We start from the raw sequence: 9204 nt of genomic DNA, 5'->3' as shown, positions 1-9204 counted from the left end.
TATGAAATTTTAGATAGACATATAATATAACAAAATCTGATCATTTCTTATGTTAATGCTAATCTTAATTCAAAATTTGGTGTTCGAAATGGGACAGTCTTCTCTGGTATTAGGGTCGGATCAGGATTTATAAAAAGGGGATGAGGGGTATAATTCCAGAAAACAAAATATACCGAAAAAACATTTAAAAGATTTAATGCTTAAATTTACATAATTGGTGTGAAACATGAGATTTATTTATTGGCGATCAAAATATGGAGGGAGCATGTGCCTTTACACTAGCACCTTGGATTAGCCACTTGGTAATCATCATTTTCAGCATTTTTGGTTAATGATGTGAGATCTGAATTTGTTTTACATTTATAGAACTAAAGATGAGACTAATACACAAAAACGTGTTTTAAACCAAAAAAAAAATGTGTAGTTTCAAGTTATACATATATGTTTAAGGAGACATAGAAATGGTGAAGTATTTATTTTTATATTTTAATCTATATTAGCCATGTTGAAAGATATTAGGTCAAACTCAACTTATAATATCATGAATGCTTTCGTCATCCAGAAGTTTAAATTTCTGTTTAATAACGACTTTTTGAGCTATAAACAATATATGTATCATCCTGGGACATGAATAGTCAACGGAATCGACAGATACAAAATTAGAGAAAAACAGTACCCAACACAAATAAACTGTTGATACAGAGATATGTCTCGCCTTTTTGTAATTTTTATAATATAAAATCAATGGCAATATTTAAATATATAAAATATCCGAAACATTCAAAGTAAATGAACCATGACTTAAGATGCAGGACCAAATAACCTCCATGGAAATGAGAAATCCAAATGCTTATAAAACTGCATACCAAATACCATTGACTTATCATAAGTGATTCCCTTATCACTAATCTAAACACAAACTTTAACTTGTAAACAATGTAAAAATTTAAAAGTCAATATACCGTGGGGCCATATAATCTTCATAGAAAAGAAGACTTGCAAATGCTAATACTATCATTAACTTAACATCAGTGGTTTCTCTTCAACTAATCTAATCACAATATTTAACATGTAAACTATGTAAAACATTCAAAGTCAATAGACGATGACTGAGAGAGTGGGCCCGAATAAACTCAATGAACATGATATTTGTCAATGTTAATTCAACTGCAAGCCAAATATCATTGACCTACCACTAGTGGTTCCCCTTTAACTGACCTAATCACAAACTAATACATGTTAAATAAGCAAAAGTTTCAAAGTCAATAGACCATGACGGAGGGGGACGGGCCAAATAATCTCCATGGAAATGAGATGTGCCAATGCTAATACAGCTGCATAACAAATATCACTGACCTACCACTATTGGTTCTCCATAAACTGACATAATCACAAACTAACACATTGTTGATGCAGCATAACTAAGTCTCGCTTTTTGACTCCGTCAAGGTGAGACAAAAACTCTTTCTCCTACCAAAATGTCCATTCAGATTCGGTTAGATAGTGGTTCGCATAAACATGTTGATAAACAAATAGGTTAAACGAGGGAAAGTTATCTTATGGGAGTTATGCGAAAACTGTCCATGGGACACAGATGCCCCCGCTTGTAAATATGCAAGAGTCAATGTACTTTGTTTTAAACTTGATGACATTTGTTTCTTTATGTTGTCATTAGAGATTACTCGCGGGTTTGATTGCTCTCATTGTTCAATAACAAACAGTAATGGGGTTACTCAAGAACAGTGGCAAATGATGCCACCTTAATTCGAACTGCATCTGTGTTTGGTGGCAATAAGTTTCATAACATTTGGTTGAGGCCAAGTAAAGTTAGAGCGAAAACGGCAATTTCATCATTTTTTTTCATTTATAAATAGCCAAACCTCACCAAAATTCGAATTTGATAATTATGTGTTTGGTGATAATAAGCATTGAGTACAAGTTTCATAACTTTCGGTTGTGACAAAGTAAAGTTAAGAGAACAGAAACCGCAAATTTGCTGATTTTTCCATTTATAAAGGGACATTACTCCAGAACAGTGCAAGTGATGCCAACCATATTCTAACTTGATCTGTGTTTGGTGGTAATTAGGATTGTTTATAAGTTTCAGAACATTCGGTTGTGGCAAAATTAAGTTAATTAGAGAACAGAAACCAATATCGGGACGTACGGATGAACAAGGGTAAACCGAATTACCCCCTCCCCCACGGCGGGGGCATTAAAAACTTTAAAGGACACCACCCAGCACTAAAGACAAAATCTGTTTTTGCAATGATACCTGGTACAATTCAAAGAATATATAAGGTGTACACGTATTAATTCATGAAAAAATGTAATAACCAGCAATTTCACCATAAGGGAAATGGTATATTTTTTTTCTCAACAGATGGACTCTAAGTGCATTTTGTTACCACATTCTCTTGAAAAATTACATTTGTTTGTCTGTAGTTTTTTGATATTTCAGCATTTATTTTTATCCTTGGCATTTTCCTTGGAGTTTGTTACTTTTTACAATGTGGATCTTGAATTATCTTTTTGTTGCAACACATTAAAAGTTGAATCTTGTTAAATAGAAAACAAATTACCGTTGCTATGAGAAAAGTTCTGTTGCTAGGGAGAAATTACTATGATTTTGCCAAGAAATATACATTACATTCTGTTACATTTAAACAGTGTATTAAATGTATAATTAAATATATAAATGCATGTTTATAATTAAACAGTTTGGATTTCAAAATAAATAGATTTGAGCTGTATGTTTAGCTCCACCATTTTAATGGTTGCTAGGCAACATAATATACAAGATAGATCCAAAATGGCACCATTTTCAGAAGGTCTGTGGTATAGAAATACAACATGACAAATTAAATTAAATTTGGGGGTGGGGCCAAAATGGCCCTTATCACCCCTTGTCCTTTCAGGGAATAAAAGTTCATTTAATATCAAATGAACGATAGTATTTTAGTGCTCATTAAAACATCTGATTTTTTAAAACTAATTTACAGCAATCTTTGTTTTGCATTACATGGTGTAAATAAGACCACTTTCGAGTTCATCCTTCACCGGGAAAAACTCGTCAATTATGCACGCCTTTATGACGTCATTTACCAGATAGAGGGAATCGCCTGTATCCCTGCACTATTAACGTTCATCAAGCGTCTTAATGATCGTCATTGTGCAGGATAAACTAGAAATAATGTTTGTTTTGTAAGTACTTAATCACAATTCCCTAATGACAGTAGTGCTGATTGTCAATTATGAGAATTTAATTTGCCGAATAATTCGTGCAATATAGCATTATAGTTTTCCAACCACTTGCTCAACATTGGAACGGAAGTGACGATGCCCCTAAACGCACGAATGATGTTCACTAAAACCAGAGTTTTTGACGGAAAATGCATCGAACTCGAAAGTTGTCTATTAAATCACACTTAAACAGGGCCACTATCTAGCTTTTTTTCCTTTGAACAGGTACATGGTTTTTTATTACTTAAATTGTTATTTGCTTGGAACTAGCTTTCAGTAACTGCGAGTGCTCCCGGGTCGGTACTTTATGTCTTTAGTGTTTTTGATAAATGTTTGTTTTGCTTTGTATCAAACTGATTTTTATAGTTTGTGCTTATGTTATGCTGTAACACCACTGTCCCAGGTTAGGGGAGGGTTGGACACTCGAAAACATATTTAATCCCGACGGTAACTTTCTGTATGTGCTTGTCCCTTGTCAGGAGCCTATAATTCATTGGTTGTAATTTGTTACTGAATAGTATATTTGTATTTCCTTTGTTGTTTTGTAAATAAATTAGGCCGTTGGTTTTCTCATTTGAATTGTTTTTCATTTTATTATGTCTGGATAATTTATAGCTTGCTATGGGTTTGGGTTTTGCTCATTGTTGAAGGTCATCTGCGACCTATTGTTGCTAACATCTACATTATTTGGTCATTGTTTAACCTATTTTAGTTCAAAAGACACATAAACATATCATTTATTTCCTTGTTATTCAATTTGATGGCTTCAAAGGACATTTTGTTATATATGATTTGAAAGAATATATTATCATGCGATAAAGAATCCTTCATTTACGGAAGAATGGTTACATTATCAAGAAGAACTTAAAACGGTTTACGCAAGCGTCATATACTTTGATCAAGATGTAACGTACATTTAAACCTATGAATTACATTTACCTAACCTGGGATACTTTACCTGGGAAAAAAATGACTTCAATAATGGCGTTTTCTAAGTTATAATTAGAAGCCAGATGCCGATAAACTGCAATTTGTGTGAAAATGAGAAGAATATTAAATGGAAATTCTTGACACGTGGAGTTGTAATGTGCAGTACATGTAAAGATAAAACACATCTGAGAACAGCTAAGGATCATAAGGTGGTAGACATTAAGAATGTTGTCTGTTGAAGGATTGGATTTTACAAACATTAGATGTAAAGAACATTCAGAACAATCTTCTTGCCTTTTTTGTACAAAATGTGACAAACTTGTTTCATGAACATGATCTGACTGAAATTAGTGAGGCATATAACTTTAAGATAGACAAACTGAAGAAAGGGCAAAGTAAACTACAAAAAGAAAAAGATGAAACTACTGCGACCAAGGTTGAAGTGAATTTGCTGAAGACTGCTTAGTACTCAAATTATGCCAAAGTAAGCACAGCTATTCTTAACCATGAGAAAGTTTTGAAAGAAGCAGTTGAAAAACATATTGCAAAGCTAAGAGATGAGTTAGACCAGAACCACAAAGCTTATTCCAAAGCAAATGAAGAAAGTATAAATAGTATTTCTAAAAATGAGAGACAAATAGATGAAAAGTATAGCGAGATTCAAGATTTCATTAATACCACTGACATCACTAAATTTTTCCAAGAAGTCTGCCAAATGGAGAGATCAACAGAACTATCCATTCCCAAACCTGAATTTTCACATAGACCAACATTACAATTTATTCCAGGAGAAATAACTCAGTCGAACATTGGAGATTTACAAAGAGTTGACATACAGTTACCCGAAGCAATGGTTTATCTTAGTGTTGATAATCAATACCAGACTAAACTTTATATGGTTAGTTATCTATCTCCATGTCACGATGATTCGCTGTGGATAACTTGTGATTCAGATGAAGTGTTACAGAAAGTAAAACCTGAAGGAGACAATCTAAAGATAATATCTACCTTCAACATCCTGGTCCATGGTATGGCAATAACTGAATCTGATGATCTACTTCTGATAACTGAAAATGGATCCAAACTAGAATGATCAGCAAGAACCACTGGTGAAATAATAGAAAGTGTTTATGACGTTGCTCCTTTCTATCCTACATCCATTCATGCCACCAGTGGAGGTCAGATTATAATAGGAGGAATTAATTATAAAGGAGGAAGAAGAGCACTGTTTGTAATAAATAAGAATGGAGATTGTGAGGCTGTGTATGAACCTGACCACCATAACCAGCCTTTATTTGGCGATCCCCGCAGTATAACTACAACCAGTTATGGTAATATACATGTGGTAAACTATGATCTAAGTATAAACGAAAACAGTGGTAAAGTAGTAGTGTTAGGACATGAAGGTGATGTGATCAGTATCTATAAAGGAAACACAGAAATCAACAAGAAGAAACCATTCAAGCCGGAAGGAATAGTGACAACACATAGTGATAATGTCATTGTAGTTGATGTTGATGCTCGTACCCTCCACATCATGAACAACTCTGGGCAGCTGATAACACACATAGAGACAACAGACATTGGAATAGAAGGTCCATATACCCTTGCTTTCACCCCAACAGGACAGCTTTATAAAGGATTTATATCTGTAATATTTGCAAGACTTCAACGCAGCTATATAACGTGAACATATCAGGTTGCTGAAGATATTCATAAACAACAAAATACAATGTTATGCATTATACTTGAATGACTTCTCAAACCTGAATTATCACATAGACCAACACTACAATTTACTCCAGGAGAGATAACTCAGTCGAACATTGGAGTTTTACAAAGAGTTGACATACCGTTACCTGAAGCAAGGGTTTCTCTTAGTGTTGATAAACAATACCAGACTAAACTTTCTATCTTTTGTTATCTATCTCTATGTCACGATGATTCACCGTGGATAACTTGTGATTCAGATGAAGTATTACAGAAAGTACATTCTTAGTTATTGCACAAATATGCAAGTGCTTGCATACACAAGTTGAGGATTTCCTTCACATATTGGAACAGTCATGTCAAAATGGGGTCTACCCTCTTTGATTGTATCATGTTTTACTTTCTCATTCACTGAATTTCAATTATCTATTCAAATTTTCCAAAGTATTGCGGAGGGTCTGGATGGGGGTCCTTCAATTCTGTTTTCTTTAATTTTTTAAGCCGTTTTTCTCAATTCTTTATAAATTTTGCTCATTATTCTCCATTCTTTATTTTTTTGTTGTCTATTTTTGTCTATTCTTTATTCGTTTTGCCCTTTATTCTGCACTTTTTGGCCCATTATTCTGTAAACCTCATTTACACCCTCATTCCTTACTGTCATTAGTCGGATGCTGAATCATCTGCTCTGAATATCTAGAGGAAACGATTTGAAACTATTGAAAATTATCATTATAGAACTCTCTACAAACAAATTTAGTGTATATAACCCAACTCGTTGGCTACATCTGTAGTGACGTTTTAGATTTCAAGGAACGTAAGCTATTTATAACTAGTAATTTATTAAGTCAGGGATTTCGCTGCCGTAAATTACTTCAAATTTTTACTAAATTCTTTCATTGATGGAAGTTTGGTTGTACATGAAGAATTCAGATAAAAATGTGAAATCTCATCTTTTATTTTACTGTAATGTTGTTTACTTAGCACGTAAATTTAAATACAATCCATATAAACTTATTGATTATGTGAATAAACATAATCTTAAAGAATATCATTTTAACACAGTAGTAAGTACTTAGAATATGAAAACTTATGGCCCTACATCATGTTGACATTATGTAACTGTACTAATATTCTGTCATTGCACAAGATTATGCGTTTCTCATATTGTTTATGACTTCTCTATACTAAATTCGTTGACTGTGTACTGATTGATACTTAGGAACATGTTTCATTAATTTGAGGCTATTGGCTTTGAACTAGTTTTCAGCCTAACTGTGAGTACTCATAGATTTGTAGATTGTTTGTTTTGTCTTTATGTGAGTTGTGTTGTGTGCTTCTTGCCGATTAAGATTTGTGAAGCCATTTCCAACTGATTTTTACATTTTGTTCTCTCTTTGTGGTGTGACTTCATTGTCCCGGGTTAGGGGAGGGTTGAGTGCTCACAAACATATTCAACCTCGCCTCATTCTGTATGTGTGTGTATAAGGAGTATGTGATTAAGTGTTTGTCTTTGGTTGCAGTTTGTTACATCTGTATTTTGTTGATTCATAAATCAGGCCGTTTTTTTTTAAATTGTTTCAGATTTTGTCATGTTGAGGTCTTTTATAGCCGACTATACTGTATGGGTTTTGCTGATTATTTAAGGTCATATAGTTACCTATAATTGCTTAAATCCACATCATTTAAACTCTTTTTGATATTTGTTTCATTGACAATCATACCAAATGTCCTATCTTTATATTCATTAAATGTTCATCGCATGACAAACATGGTGGCAAAATTATACGGGAGATCATTTTCAACTTTAGGATCTGATAACTTTTGGGGGCTATTGTATGTAAGTTTTATATGTTGTAAAGAGTTCTAAATAAATGTCACAGAAACCTGAATAATTTTGTATTTTGGTTTTCTTATCATTCAAAAGCCACAATGATCTTTTTAAATTTTTATATGAACATAAGTCAATGGTGTGCATTATATAAGAGACTAATTCAAGCTTATTGAAACTTCTCATTTGTATTTTATGTGCATACAAAGTATGAAGAATCCAGATCTTATAGCTTTTGAAATATCAAGCTTTATAAAATAGTTTACGCCGTCGTCACCGAATTGTAATCCATGTATAGCATTCTGTGACTTTCGTCGCAGGCGAGACAAAAATGAGGTCAAAGCCAGGTGAAACCTGGAAGACGGACATGTACACACTACTATCATTTTATGTACCAAATATAGTTCGTCTATTGTTTGTAGTATTGATAAACGGATATAAACACGAAAAACTTTATATTGTCCAATGAACCATTAAATTGAGGTCAAAATCAGATAAACCCTGCAAGACATGTTAAAAGGTGCAGATCCAGGATTTTGGATAGCCGGCCAACGTTTAGATTGATACTTGTAATAAGTCTATGCATTTATCATATATGAAGCTCCATTATGGGGGTCCCGTCACCCCACCCCTAAATCCGCCTCTAGTACACATTCAATCATTCACCAAATATAGTTGGCATATCGCTCATAGTTTTAGAGAAACAGACCTTACAACAAAAAATTAACATCACTGAACCATGAGCATGGGGTCAAGGTCAGAATAAACCTTCAAGACGGACACGTTCATCTTACAATCATTCCATACACTAAATATAGTCAACATATTGCCTATAATGTCTGAAAAACTGAACTTACCACAGACAATACTTAACATTGGCAAATAAACCATGATAGTGACGTCAAGGTCATATATAGTTGGCTATTAGTATTTGTTACAGTATCTGAAAACGAAAACTTGACCTTGGTCCATGAAATGACGTCAAGATCTGGTGAACTCTGGACATCGCAATGACTCTACATGTATATACCAAACAAAGTTGTCCTTTCATATGGAAAGCCTCAGCTGTCATATATTAGAGATTTACAAAACGTTATGCTGAAGCTTAAAATGTAAAGTTAAGACAGCGTGATGTTGAATTGAGTCATCTAAATGCTAACTCTAAATTACAATATGCTAAGCTGAATTTGCGCAATGTTGACTTGCAATGACAAGTGCTTTAGTCGTGATAGTATAATGATAAGTCACGATGTTGTGATGATATGCCAAACAGACGTAACGTTGGGTTTAAAATACATGATGTGAAGTTGACGTTGCATGATGTTAGCTTGCAGATGGATACTGCTCAGTCATACATTCCGATAGCTATGATAACAAATAAAATGAAAAGCTAAAATGTATGGTGCTGACTTGTTATTAATAAATGTTGAGCTGAGAATGTACGATGTTATATCATTGTGATATTACGATAGGTCTATCATGCAATTTGTTGA

The sequence above is a fragment of the Mytilus californianus genome, unplaced genomic scaffold (assembly GCF_021869535.1).
Source record: "Mytilus californianus isolate M0D057914Y unplaced genomic scaffold, xbMytCali1.0.p SCAF_14, whole genome shotgun sequence".
In the NCBI taxonomy this organism is placed as follows: Eukaryota; Metazoa; Mollusca; class Bivalvia; order Mytilida; family Mytilidae; genus Mytilus; species Mytilus californianus.
The sequence above is the reverse complement of the archived record's forward strand: the minus strand, read 5'-3'. Positions refer to the sequence as shown.